General features: G+C 40.3%; 2 protein-coding genes across 6 annotated transcripts in view; one reads left to right on the forward strand and one right to left on the reverse strand.

Moving 5' to 3' along the window:
* Positions 1-6,670, reverse strand: part of rfx2 (regulatory factor X, 2 (influences HLA class II expression)) — a 48,219-nt gene extending 41,549 nt beyond the window's left edge. Inside the window, exon 1 of one of the 5 annotated variants that reach the window (XM_058072910.1) lies at positions 6,354-6,670. The gene's annotated coding sequence lies outside the window, so the exon portion shown is untranslated. The other 4 variants (XM_058072907.1, XM_058072911.1, XM_058072909.1 and 1 more) reach the window with 4 other exon arrangements.
* A 1,659-nt stretch (positions 6,671-8,329) lies between these two features.
* acsbg2 (acyl-CoA synthetase bubblegum family member 2) overlaps positions 8,330-14,422 on the forward strand; it is a 35,182-nt gene continuing 29,089 nt past the window's right edge. Inside the window, exon 1 of the mRNA XM_058072906.1 lies at positions 8,330-8,499. The gene's annotated coding sequence lies outside the window, so the exon portion shown is untranslated. The remainder of the gene's footprint in view (positions 8,500-14,422) is intronic.

Genomic DNA, 14,422 nt, shown 5'->3' on the forward strand with positions numbered 1-14,422 from the left:
CTTGCCCAGACCCAAGCTCCAGTGGCCCCCAGGTAAATTGAGTTTGAGACCCCTGCCATACAGCATCCATATCAAACTTGCGCGGGCCACACTAACATTAAACTTTCATATCAAGACGGGGGGCCTCAAACTAGTGTCCTGTGGGCCACATGTTTGAGACCCCTGCCTAACAGCACAATGAAATAATGATATTTTGTACCGTAAATTGAACCTATAATGATTAGAATAGTCCCTGTTTTCATAAGCAATTGGGTTTGGGGGGTGACACTCTTGTCAAAAGGAACACTTCCTTTTTTTTATTGAGAGTTGTACTGTGTGAGGACAGACTTTTAATGACATCGTAGTGTTTCCAAAGCAGGAAATGGGTCTCTTCTGTTCTTGCTTCCAAATAAATACCCCCAGGAAATAGTTCCTGGTACACTATATAGTCTTGAGTCTACTTCTGCACACTCGGAATTACTTTGTTGCAAGTTTTACAAAGTAAGACAAAAAGTAGAGACTCTGCAGAAGAAAGGGAGAGTGAGGCTCCGGTGGGAGGGGGTGCAGTTATCCCTGCCAAAAGAAGTGGGAGGGAATGGTCATTGTAATGCAAATGTTACTGCCTTGTCTGCTGTTTGTGGCAGGAAATTTAATTAGCAGTTGTGTCGCCATGCTACAAACAGGTGGAATGCAAAGAATGCTCCCGATGATACACACACACACACACACACAGACAAACTGAAAAACATTTCACTTCACAACGGGTTTGGACTTGCTGCAGCGGCGCATGTGCCAATCAGTGTTGACGTTTTTTTTTTGGGCAGATGACAAGATTTGTTGCCTTGTATCCTAGCAACCTAAGTCCACAATGATTTCAATAATCACTCGAGTCAAGTAGACAATTTCTACCATTTCTTACAAAACGGTCTAATTGTTTTGTTTTTTTTCCGAGTTGAAATCAGTTTACTTCGCATTGTCAAACTGACTCATCAACGTGCTTTAAACAGAACCGCTTAACGAGCCCCACAAGGCATTCTCCGCTCAGATTCTCTTTGCTCTGTGATTCCCTGACATGCATTTGACTTCAGTTACAGGAAATCCCATTAACAATGAGTTCAGACAGCGGAGGGCACACACACACACACACACACACACATCAGTGTGCAAATGCAATGTTATGCTCAAGTGCAAAACAGCAGCGATGACACTGATGACACCGACGCTGTCCGTGGGCTATATCTGTACGCTGGAGAGTGGACTTCTTCCCCAGGGGGCCGCAGCGGGCCTCATCGAGATCAGCTATTTACAGCATCAGCAAACACACAAACCTCGTGTACACACACACACACACACGGATCATGTGACCAAAAGCTGTGACAGGTCAAGAGACCACTGCAGCTGTCCCTCCTGAAAGCGACACTTTACAACACACATGGGTCTGAACGGCGTACACCGGGGGTCTCAAACACGAGGCCCCCGCCTTGATATGAAAGTTTAATGTTAGTGCGGCCCGCGCAAGTTTGATATGGACGCTGTATGGTATCATGTACCCAGAAAAAAATATTACGTTTGATTAATGTTCATGTTATATAACTGTTAATAGTTATCCTCCCTATCCGTGTGGAAGTGGTAAGTTTTTGGCTTTTTTAAGTTTAAAGGAAATAACTTGGAGGCTACCGTTTAGGACGCTAGATGTCTAGTTTGCGAGTTAGCATGTGTCTCAAGACCCTGCAGTTGCGCAATCTCAAACACGCGGCCCGCGGGCCAAATGTGGCCCGCAGGACACTAGTTTGAGGCCCCCCGCCTTGATATGAAAGTTTAATGTTAGTGCGGCCCGCGCAAGTTTGATATGGATGCTGTATGGTATCATGTACCCAGAAAAAATTATTACGTTTGATTAATGTTCATGTCAAAGGTTAAATAACTGTTAATAGTTATCCTCCCTCTCCGTGTGGAAGTGGTAAGTTTTTGGCTTTTTTAAGTTTAAAGGAAATAATTTGGAGGCTACCGTTTAGGTCGCTAGCTCTCTAGTTTGCGAGTTAGCATGTGTCTCAAGACCCTGCAGTTGCGCAATTTCAAACACGCGGCCCGCGGGCCAAATGTGGCCCGCAGGACACTAGTTTGAGGCCCCCGCCTTGATATGAAAGTTTAATGTTAGTGCGGCCCGCGCAAGTTTGATATGGATGCTGTATGGTATCATGTACCCAGAAAAAATTATTACGTTTGATTAATGTTCATGTTAAAGGTTAAATAACTGTTAATAGTTATCCTCCCTATCCGTGTGGAAGTGGTAAGTTTTGGGCTTTTTTAAGTTTAAAGGAAATAACTTGGAGGCTACCGTTTAGGACGCTAGATCTCTAGTTTGCGAGTTAGCATGTGTCTCAAGACCCTGCAGTTGCGCAATATGTTGTAAATAAAAAGAGTATAAATGTGACTATAGTCGTGTTTTGTCATGTCTACAGGGCTCTAATAATGCTTTGTTCATTTTAATCTGAAAAAAAATAATTTGTCTACCCACCAACTATATGTGGTTTCTTAAGTTTTTATTATTTGCTGTTTTATTATTATTATTATATTTATTTATTACTGATTGGTTTTCTTTATTCTTGATTTGTTTATTTTTCATCTTATTTTGTGCAGAAAAATAAAAATTAAGATATTTGAGAACAGTGGAATGTTTTATCAGTGCTTTTATGGTAGAAAAACAGAACCAAAGCACTGAAAAAGTTTGTATATTTTTCTGTTTTTAATAAATGCGTTTTTTTTTTTTTTTTGAAAAGCTCCAGTGGCCCCCCCAAGTAAATTGAGACCCCTGGCGTACAACACACATTCACAAAAATTTTGGACTATACCGCACGCCTGTTTGCAAATGACCGTTTTAAAGTGAAATGTACTTTAGTGTACCAGTGTAACTATTATTCTGAAGTGAAGTAGCGTGTTTAGGGGTGCGGTATTTTCATCATAAGAGCAAAGGAATACATCAACCACAGGCTGCGTCCCGCTAATTCTCCGATTCAAGCCCCTTTTCTTTCTGGCCTGCCTCTACAAGCCACAAGTATGCACTTTTTTTTTTTTTTTTTACCACAGAGGGAGACGAAAATAACCTGATTGAAACACTGCCATTGAAAAGAATAACATTTTTTTTTTCTTCCACAACTAGGGTGTATTTGTATATGAAGTTGCCATGTAAACATAACAATTTCTGTCACTCTCAAGCTGGAGGTTGGCCTTATGGGTGTTTTCTGGGAGGGGGGTGGAGGTAGGTTTTCTTCCCTGGTGTGCTTGCCTCTTCCAATAACATGCAGTTAGTAATTTTAATTAACAAAAAAAAATTGGCATAGAAATGCAGTTTATGGGAATACAGTATACATTTGAAAGTTTCCGGGTTTTAATTAGATGCACGCTGATTCTGTAAAGATTCTTCTTGATGCTTCAGTGCTAAGCAGCATTACAAATGACCGAGCACCTGACAGCTGTCTCTGAAAAGATCCTTCATTAGAATTACTGTCCCCCTGGAGACAAACAGAACAGACTCCCAGAAGGGGGGGGGGGGGGTGGTCTAGGTATGTAAAAGGCTGGCAAGAAGCCACATTGTAAAACTAATAAAAATGGATTCTGCTTTTAATGGATTCTGCTGAGTTTTATAGTTTGGAAAACACATGTACCCATTTGGTCCTGGAAAATGTATATAAATGGGATACATTCATGTCCAACCTATTCCGATATTCGTGTATTTACAATCGGGAACATGTACAGTAGATCTGGGCACTGTGAATTCAGATTCAGATCTTTTGTGACCTTAACTGTTTTTTGTTTTTTTTTAAATAAACCTGAACGCCCCATCCCAACAACATACAGTGTTTATACATCTATTGTGTTTTTTTTGTGTGAGAGGCAAAAAGGTTGTGATGATGCAACTCTCCACTGATGGATTTCACTTCAGAGCAACTGTTAACTATAAAGACGGCCACAAAGTGGCAAAAGTGCGTTTGATAATAGCCCGGCAGAGAACACGTGGAGGGAAAAACCATACACGACAGGAAGGAGGAAGTGAGAGAGCGTGGAGGAGTGTAGTGTGCAAGAAGGTTAGCATTGTAGTACAGTAAACCTCGGATATATCGGAAATTCGCTCACAACGGACAGATAAAAAAGAACCGATTTTTCTGTAATGCATTTCCAATAAAAATTCATTGCATATATCGGATTTTTTATAACGGATTTCGCCTATTTCGAACAAAATCTCCAGTCCCGTTCCAATGCATTTCCATTAAATTTCCCTCGCATATATCGGATGGCCGCATCGTGGCGCTCCGATTCGCCGAATCGTGACAGGCCGCTATACGACGTCATTTGCAGCGTTGCCTGCGCGTCCAGGTACATTGGAAACATAGTCAAGGAAGTGCCTTTTTATAACGGATAAAATCCGATTTACGCATATACCGGATATAAATCCGATATATGCGTAAAACGGACATTTTCCGGTATACGCATATAACGGATTTCACTTATATCGGACAAAACCAGTGGGAACAATTGAATCCGATATATCCGAGGTTTACTGTAGTTATTTGTGTTATATGTAAATATAAATAACACCATGATATATTGACGTAAAACAATCATTGTTTGTCGGTATAGTTGTTATGCTCGAAATGTATCTTTTCACAAAAAGCTGTTTTTCTCCCTTTTCTAGTCGGGAATTGATATGATCGCGAAACTCACCGATGTTGTAGTGCTGATTACTCAAGAACAAAAAAAAGGTAGAAACAAATGTTTTCATCTGATGAAAGACAGGAGTTTAATCTTTCATTTTGGTAGAATCCATGTCTCTATAGCCAAATTTGTGTGCCATTAAAGATCAGTGAAAATCAATGAAACATATAGCGCCACCTAGCTTTAGTATGCTAACAATCAGGATGGATGGATGGATGCCAAGTAAATATAGGCAGATACGGTCGAAACTGATGCATTTTAATTTGTTGAGTTTGATTATAATGACTTTAAAACACTGGACGAAAAACTGGACTTGGCTATTTTTCAAGTTCTTTGAATGAGTTTTTGATTATTATTTTTTTTTCCATTTTCTACTGCTTTTTTGTCATGAGGGTCTTCGGTACACCCTGGACTGGTGGCCAGCCAATCACAGGGCATACATATAGACAAACAACCATTCACACTCATATTCATACCTATGGACAATTTGGAGTCGCCAATTAACCTAGCATGTTTTTGGAATGTGGGAGGAAACCGGAGTACCCGGAGAAAAACCCACGCATGCACAAGGAAAACATGCATACTCCAACACAGAGGTGGCCGAGGGTGGAATCGAACCCTGGTCCTGCTAGCTATGAGGTCTGCGCGCTAACCACTCAACGGCTGTGCCGCCCCCATTACATACAATTGAAAAATAAAGTAAATAGTGCAAAGCACGTTAATAAAATACTATTAGTTTGCGTTAAAATTATTTGGATTTTTTCCCTCAAAGCCCAATTGTGTCCAATGATGAGTTTGGAAAAAATATAACATTAAATATCTACAAAATGTAAACACCACAACAGATATTTATGGACATAAACATACATATAAGTACATTCGAGTGTATTTTTATACTAATATAACTGAAACAAATATATTATCTCATCGGGGTAGTATCAATCATGTGATGATACTACTATACTGGTATCGGCAATATCGATGTTTGAATCGACCCGCCCACTTTTATTGGTTGGTTTCACTCGTATATATCAGCTTGTGATTGATCGAAATGGCGATCATTGTATTCTAAAGTGGTACACAGGAGTCCAACAAAAGAGTGCAACTTCAGGCGGACGTGTCGTGGAGCCCGTTCCACGGTGGAACAAACTTAGCTAAAGCTAGCTCGCACTGCTTGCCACCTGCTTGAGTACCACTGGGAGAGAAAAAAAACTACAGTTTTGTCGAACAGGACATGGCTGCCGCTGCTAAAACAGAAAACGATGCGAACGCCACACACACACGCGCATACATACATTCAACATAACGCGAGACTACCCACGTTAGCATTAAGCTAAAAGCTCACCCGGTTTGAAGAGTGTCAAGTTAGGTTGACCCTTCGCGCGAGACCGCTTTAAATACTCCACACAACATAGCAACAAGTGGAAAGTGATGTCGAAAACACTCCCAACTTGGAACACCCAACAAAAAGACGTGAAGTAGACATTTTGAAACATGACATTAGGTTTAAAGGCGTACGCATCAGCTAACTGGTACATGGAAACCCACGTTTGAACTCGTTTAAGTTATGCTGTGGAAAAAATAGCCCAGCGGAGTTAATATGGCGTCCATGTCACCACACTATTCTTACGCGACAAATGAGTTGTAAAGAATATAGTCACCTTAGTTTGGAGAAAAAGTTGTGCCCGTGTCGTTCTACTATCTCCGTGACCTCCAGATGCTGCTGCTGCTGCTTCTTCTGTTGCTGCTGCTGCTGTTGCTGAGTGTTGCGCCCGTTGGTAAGTAACTGTCTCCACGGCTACAGTCACTATGGCGCGACGGGGTCTCAAGGCAACTGTTGCTACCCAGGAGTGGCTACGTCAGGGTCGGCTCGACGCTGGGGGCGGGCTGAAGTGACAAGCCCAGCCCCATGTTCCGCATAACTGGCATATTGAACCACTAGGGGGCGGTCTTTACCAGGAAGTGGTGGAAAATGATTTGACTTTTCATTGGTTCGTTGTGTCCATCAATCATGCACACTCACCGGTTACAACTTTTAAGGCGTCCATTGTCAGTTGTCGTCTGCTTTTATCCTAATTTGTCATGACACCGTACAATTTGTGCGGGTAAATTAAGACATTAAAACCCCCCAAAAAACTTAGCCAATAAACAATTGTGTTAATGGAATGGAAAATGTCAAATAATAAATGCATATTTACATGCATAGCGTAAAAGATTTAACCACTGGGGGGCGGTCTTTACCAGGAAGTGGTGAAAAATGATTTGACTTTTCATTGGTTCGTTGTGTCCATCAATCATGCACACTCACCGGTTACAACTTTTAAGGCGTCCATTGTCAGTTGTCGTCTGCTTTTATCTTAATTTGTCATGACACCGTACAATTTGTGCGCGTAAATTAAGACATTAGACCCCCAAAAACGTAACCAATAAACAATTGTGTAAATGGAATGGAAAACGTCAAATAATAAATGCATATTTACATGCATAGCGTAAAAGATTGAACCACACTGGGGGGCGGTCTTTACCAGGAAGTGGTGAAAAATGATTTGACTTTTCATTGGTTCGTTGTGTCCATCAATCATGCACACTCACCGGTTACAACTTTTAAGGCGTCCATTGTCAGTTGTCGTCTGCTTTTATCTTAATTTGTCATGACACCGTAGAATTTGTGCGTGTAAATTAAGACATTAAAGCCGCCAAAAAACGTAACCAATAAACAATTGTGTAAATGGAATGGAAAATGTCAAATAATACATGCATATTTACATGTATAGCGTAAAAGTATACATTTTTTCATATATATATATATATATTACCACAGCAACTCATAAATGGTAAGAGGAACAAGAAACATCCATATCAAAAAGTATTTTTAATATTAATATCACAAGTTCATACTCCCAACAGCGACAATATTTTTCTGAACTTCGGATTTTCACCACATAGTGGCAGCAGAGATCTATTTCTGTACTAAAATGACTGACTATGATGTAGCAATAACCATCACATAATATAACATAACATCCTCCTGAGTAAAAACTACAAACTACAAATGGTTAATCTAGCAAATAAGACCCTGCTTAATAAAAACAAGTCTGACTAGACAGGAAGCTCTCATACAGACTTGCAACCTGGTAAATTGCATGCATTTACTTACTAGGTTCTACAAAATAATACGCAAAGCATACAATGTAATCACATCAGAACAATTACATCCAATTTTATAAAATGTTATACATGTCCTGAGCCCTTCAAATATGGATTTTCATCTCACACAAGTATTAATACTAATACTAAATACTAATACTCTCCTTGTGTGAACAGTGCATTTGGAACATTAGCATTTTGGTATCAACCCAACAACAAAGTAAACAGGGCCAATTCCACTAATAAAATAAAACAAAAAATAAATAAATATAATTTAACACAATATAAGACAACATAATATCAAAAAATGTTCAAGCAAAATGCAAGTACGATACCACTCTGGGACATATAACACGGATATTATAATGGTTCCGCCCACCTGTTGCCATTGCCAACAAATACATATTTAACCTAAATTCTCTGAATAAATCAGCCAATAGTCGAACAACTTTGTGTAATAAAAGTGTCGACACTGAAAGTCGAGTGTCGACGTGTATAACGCTTTGAAATACGTATTTCAAAGAGTTTATCCTTTGACGTGCGTCATCAAAGAATAAAGGAAACAACACAGTTTTCTGATTAGACCTGCGGAGCATAAACCATTTTCCGGTCTGATAACACAAACGTGGAGCCGTCGTCAATTCCCTTGACATCTTGAAGGTATGTTGCTTTGAAATACTTAACTTAAATGAGATATTTCCGTATTCTCACAGTTTGGGCAGCAGTAGCTTAGTTTGAACCATTTTAGTTATCGCTAGCATTAGCATTTCATGTAAAACGGTCGTAATTGTCCACCTTATAAACAGTGACGAACTTTTTACATTGTGTGAGACGGCTCAAATAATTATACTATATTGCCATAAATAATGAATAACAATGATTTATTAATGATGTACACTGTGTAAATTGTGTATTTTATATATGGCTTGTTATTTTACGAGTGTTTTCACTGTGTTTCAATTACCGCACTTAACGGTTTGAGTGCGTTCAACTGTGAAGTATAGCGAAATGGAGTGCGCCATAAACGGCGAATTCCCAGCGATGGAGCCTCACAACCCTGTATAATAGTCATCTTGGCTACGTGGGGAGACATTCGGAGACTTTTTCGGGGCTTGATTTAGAACGTGCATGTGTTTATTTTGGCTTTTTCTATCTTGTGTGAATCCGCCATGATTTCCCCACCATAGATCATCACTTTGCCAACTTGCCAGTAAGAAGAGTAGCTATTGGCTGCCCCAAGAAGGCGCGAGATGACGCCAGCATCTAATTTGCATATTACGTTGTGAAAAGCGTAACATCGTAGAAGAGGCAAAAAACGAGTAAAACACCTTAATTACGTTTAGAACTACAAACTTGATTATTCATGTGTTAATTAAAAATTGGCCATAATTTGGCTTAGGTGGTTTGTGAGTATCACACTCTTCACAAATACTAAGAAAACGGCACGGAAGTTGCCTGTACACTGCAATGTACACTCATACACATGACGCATGCGCAATAGACATGTATGACTCGGAACAGAGCCTGATCTTAAGTTCAGTTAAGTGGAGTCATTGGCTGCACTTATCAGGTAAGATTTATCAGAATAATTCAAACGTACACATCCCACAATATTTACTCTATTAATGGGAATTATTGTGCAATGCTATATGAAAACATTCCATAAGGTGGTGCCATATGCTTTGATAGTGAGATCTCTAGTTAGTTACTCTAGTTTAGTTTTCCCTCAACTAAAAAATGACTGTATACTGTATAATTGGGCTATAATCTGACACCACAACACCCATATCAGCTATTAGTGAACACCTAGCCATACTTACAAATGCCAAAAACACAACAGGCAGTGTTTTTCCCAAGCATGAGCAACTCCCAAGTATTACAGCAACATAGTATATACATAGTTTTCTCATCTGGGAAACACGAAGATGTATGGATTGTAGCTTTTGTCCCCACAGTCAACATTCACTGAGACATTTGGGCGGCAAAGTGAAGACAGAGCAGCGCAGAATGGTGTGTTCACAGGAAGTAATCACAAATGAAAATATAGCTCTTTAATACAGTTGGAAAGCCAGCATTTTGAGAAATGCTGCATATGTTTAACAGTGCGAATTGCTTGTGAGAAAATACATGTCACAGCAGCAATTCTACAGGAGGACATGTGAAAGGAAATACTGCATTATTATGGTATTTCAGTCAGTCAGTCATTTTCTACCGCTTTCACACTCACATTCGTACCTATGGACAATTTGGAGTCGCTAATTAACACAGCATGTTTTTGGAATGTGGGAGGAAACCGGAGTACCCGGAGAAAACCCACGCTTAATACATAGCTTTTATTGAGGTCTTCCTACATTAAAAAAAAAAATAATTTTCCAAATATTTCAACTTTCTTCAAAATTTTCTTTTAGTAATATTATGATTTTATTCACATAATATTTGAACTTTTTCCCCAACCTAATTTTCAAAAAATTACAAATCTATTTCATAATTTTACAACTTTGAAGAATATTCTTTAATATTTCCAGTCATTGCTTCTAAAAATGACATTTTTTTCATAATATTACAAATTTATTCTTGTCAAATTGCCAATTTTTTTCTCAATATTTTGACTTTATTCTTGCAAAATTACAGCTAATTTTCCAGTTTTGTTAACCATTTCAACTTTCTTCTTGTAAGTTTCTATGCCACTTATCCTAATTTGGATTGTGGGGGTATGCTGGAGCCTATCCCAGCTGAATTCAGGCGAAAGGCAGGGTTCACCCTAGACTGGTGGCCGGCCAATCACAGGGCACATATAGACAAACAACCATTCACACTCACATTCGTACCTATGGACAATTTAGTGTCGCCAATTAACCTAGCATGTTTTTGGAATGTGGGAGGAAACCGGAGTACCCGGAGAAAACCCACGCATGCACGGGGAGAACATGCAAACTCCACACAGAGATGGCCGAGGGTGGAATTGAACCCTGGTCTCCTAGCTGTGAGGTCTGCGTGCTAACCACTCGCCCGCCGTGCCGCCCTATTATGGTATTTTATCATTATATATCAAGGTCAAGGTGGGCAGCAGCCACTTGAATCCCGTGGAATTCCCTGGCCAATTGAGAGACAGTCTCTCCAACAATTCCTGGGTCTTCCCAAAGGCCTCCTACTGGTCGTATGTGCCCTGAACTCCTCATCAGGGAGGCGTCCGAGAGGCATCCTGACCAGATTCTTCTCGATTTATCACTATGGGGTAAGCCCAGCCACCCGAGGGGGAAAACTCAATTTGAAAGCTTGGACCCGCAACCTTGTCCTGTTGGTCACAAAGCTCATGATCATAGGCAGCTGGGATAGGCTCCAGCACCCCCGCGCAACCCTTGTGAGGAAAAGCGGTAGAAAATTAATGAATGTATGAGTTCTCCTCCTATTTTGTGTGGAAGTGGTAACTTTTTGGCTTCTTATTTTGTCTTTCCCCACCCTCGGCCATCTCTGTGCGGAGTTTGCAAGCTCTCCCCGTGCATGTGTGGGTTTTCTCCGGGTACTCCGGTTCCCTCCCACCTTCCAAAAACATGCTAGGTTAATTGGCGACTCCAAATTGTCCATAGGTATGAATGTGAGTGTGAATGGTTGTTTGTCTATATGTGCCCTGTGATTGGCTGGCCACCAGTCCAGGGTGTACCCCGCCTCTCGCCCAAAGACAGCTGGGATAGGCTCCAGCACCTCTGCGACCCTCGTGAGGATAAGCGGTAGAAAATGGATGAATGAATGAGTTCTCCTCCTATTTTGTGTGGAAGTGGTAACTTTTTGGCTTCTTATTTTGTCTTTCCCCACCCTCGGCCATCTCTGTGTGGAGTGGCCACCAGTCCAGGGTGTACCCCGCCTCTCGCCTCGAAGACAGCTGGGATAGGCTCCAGCGACCCTCGTGAGGATAAGCGGTAGAAAATGAATGAATATTTAGAGAGCCCTTTAGACATGAAATAACACCCCTACAGTCATCTTTCCATTCATATTACCCATTATAGTTGACTCTGTTGCTGTTTTTCCAGGTCTCACAGCTAGGAGACCTGGGTTCGATTCTCCGCTCGGGCATCTCTGTGTGGAGTTTGCATGTTCTCCCTGTGCATGCGTGGGTTTTCTCCGGGTACTCCGGTTTCCTCCCACATTCCAAAAACATGCTAGGTTAATTAGCGACTCCAAATTGTCCATAGGTATGAATGTGAGTGTGAATGGTTATTTGTCTATATGTGCCCTGTGATTGGCCGGCCACCAGTCCAGGGTGTACCCCGCCTCTCGCCCATAGACAGCTGGGATAGGCTCCAGCATCCCCCGCGACCCTCGTGAGGAAAAAGCGGTAGAAAATGAATAAATGAATGAATGAATGAATGTGAGTGTGAATGGTTGTTTGTCTATATTTGCCCTGTGATTGGCCGGCCACCAGTCCAGGGTGTACACCGCCTCTCGCCCATAGACAGCTGGGATAGGCTCCAGCATCCCCCACGACCCTGGTGAGGAAAAAGCGGTAGAAAATGAATGAATGAATTGTTTTGTGAAATAAAAAGGGTTGTCCCGTCATATTTTTCATTGTACTTCACAAACCCAATCTTGTGCATCGTGTTTTTTCTCGTGACATTTTTTTTTTAAAATTACAATACGGGAATTGAGAATATAATTAGCACTGCATAAATTACATTCCCAGCAAGGTACAGTACTGAGATAATTCACAGCTCAACAAGTTTCCCGAACTCGTTACTTTAGTTTATTTCCGTCCACAACGGGTACTTCCAAAATCTACATATTAGATCTTCAGGTTAATTATATCCTTGCATAGATTATTTGTGAGATAAACATGCTCGTGGTTCAGTGAGGATGTCAGTGACTGAAAGTAACCCCCCCGGTGAATGTCACGTCAGCAGCTGTCACAGCCGACAGACGTTCAACTGTGTTGACGCATGCGTGCGCCGAACCTCGGTTGTCACGTGACACTATGGCGAGGTGGTTCTGTGGCTTCATCGCTGCTCGCAATTGGCTGAGAGCGATCTTGCTATACAGAGAGATGACGGCATACAGATGAGATGCCTGTGTAATAAGGCTTGATTGTATATTTGGTGTCGTTTATGTAGCTTTTAAAGTAGTTTAAATGAAATGTGTAGTGATAAGCAAGCTATATTATGTTCTTAAAGGTATTTTTACATTGTCTTCCTCTTTGTCTTCCTGCAGAGGTCTTTTTGTTTTTCTCAAGTGTCTTGTATGTCAGGCCATATTTCCCTACAAGAACTAGAAGTACAGGATCAGCGAGACTAAGCTGACATCGCTTTATTTATTTTTTTGTTTGCAAACATAAGTGATAACCGCGGTCACACCATCAGCTATGAGAAAAGCCTATGCATCAGACATGTGCAGAGAGACTGGTTTTTACTATTTCTGTTTGGTAATTACTTGAATTCACTCTGTTGAGTGTCTGTTGAAATTTTGGTCAAGGTTTTATTCAGCAACGCTTACCGGTTGTTGTCATAATTATGCAGATGTTCAGTCAGCAAAAACGTTTTAAATCAGGGGTCTCAAACTCAATTTACCTGGGGGCCACTGGAGCTAGGGTCTGGGCAAGGCTGGGCCGCATCAGGTTTTCCAAAAAAAAAAAAAACGCATTTATTAAAAACAGAAAAATATACAAACTTTTTCAGTGCTTTGGTTCCGATTTCCTACAATAAAAGTTCTGATAAAACATTCCACTGTTCTCAAATATCTTAATTTTTATTTTTCTGCACAAAATAAGATGAAAAATATATAAACAAATCAAGAATAAAGAAAATCAATCAGTAATAAATAAATATAATAATAATAATAAAACTGCAAATAATAAAAACTTAAGAAACCACATATAGTTTGGTGGGTAGACAAATTATTTTTTTCAGATTAAAATGAACAAAGCATTATTAGAGCCCTGTAGACATGACAAAACACGACTATAGTCACATTTATACTCTTTTTATTTACAACATATTGCGCAACTGCAGGGTCTTGAGACACATGCTAACTCGCAAACTAGAGAGCTAGCGACCTAAGCCTTCAAGTTATTTCCTTTTAAACTTAAATAGCCAAAAACTTACCACTTCCACACGGATAGGGAGGATAACTATTAACAGTTATTTAACCTTTAACATGAACATTAATCAAACGTAATAATTTTTTCCGGATACATGATACCATACAGCATCCATATCAAACTTGCGCGGGGCGCACTAACATTAAACTTTCATATCAAGGCGGGGGGCCTCAAACTAGTGTCCTGCGGGCCACATTTGGAACCCCTGTTTTAAATCGTAGATCATTGCGGTTTTAAATGAGGGCTTGTGTTGTCCCACAAACCTGTATTCATTTCATACAAGGTGCAGATTGTCTTCAAGGTGGTGTTCAACTATATATGCGATCATATCTGCAAACTGCGTACATTTTTAATTTGACAAATTAATTGTTTTTTTTTGCATATGTGTTTTTTTTCATTGGACCGCAACAATGGATCTAAAGTCATTCCTTGTTATGTTAATGACAATAAAACTAGATGGATTTAAAGGGAAGATAAAATATAACCAGATGATGAATC

Source organism: Doryrhamphus excisus, chromosome 5 (genome assembly GCF_030265055.1).
Source record: "Doryrhamphus excisus isolate RoL2022-K1 chromosome 5, RoL_Dexc_1.0, whole genome shotgun sequence".
Taxonomy (NCBI): Eukaryota; Metazoa; Chordata; class Actinopteri; order Syngnathiformes; family Syngnathidae; genus Doryrhamphus; species Doryrhamphus excisus.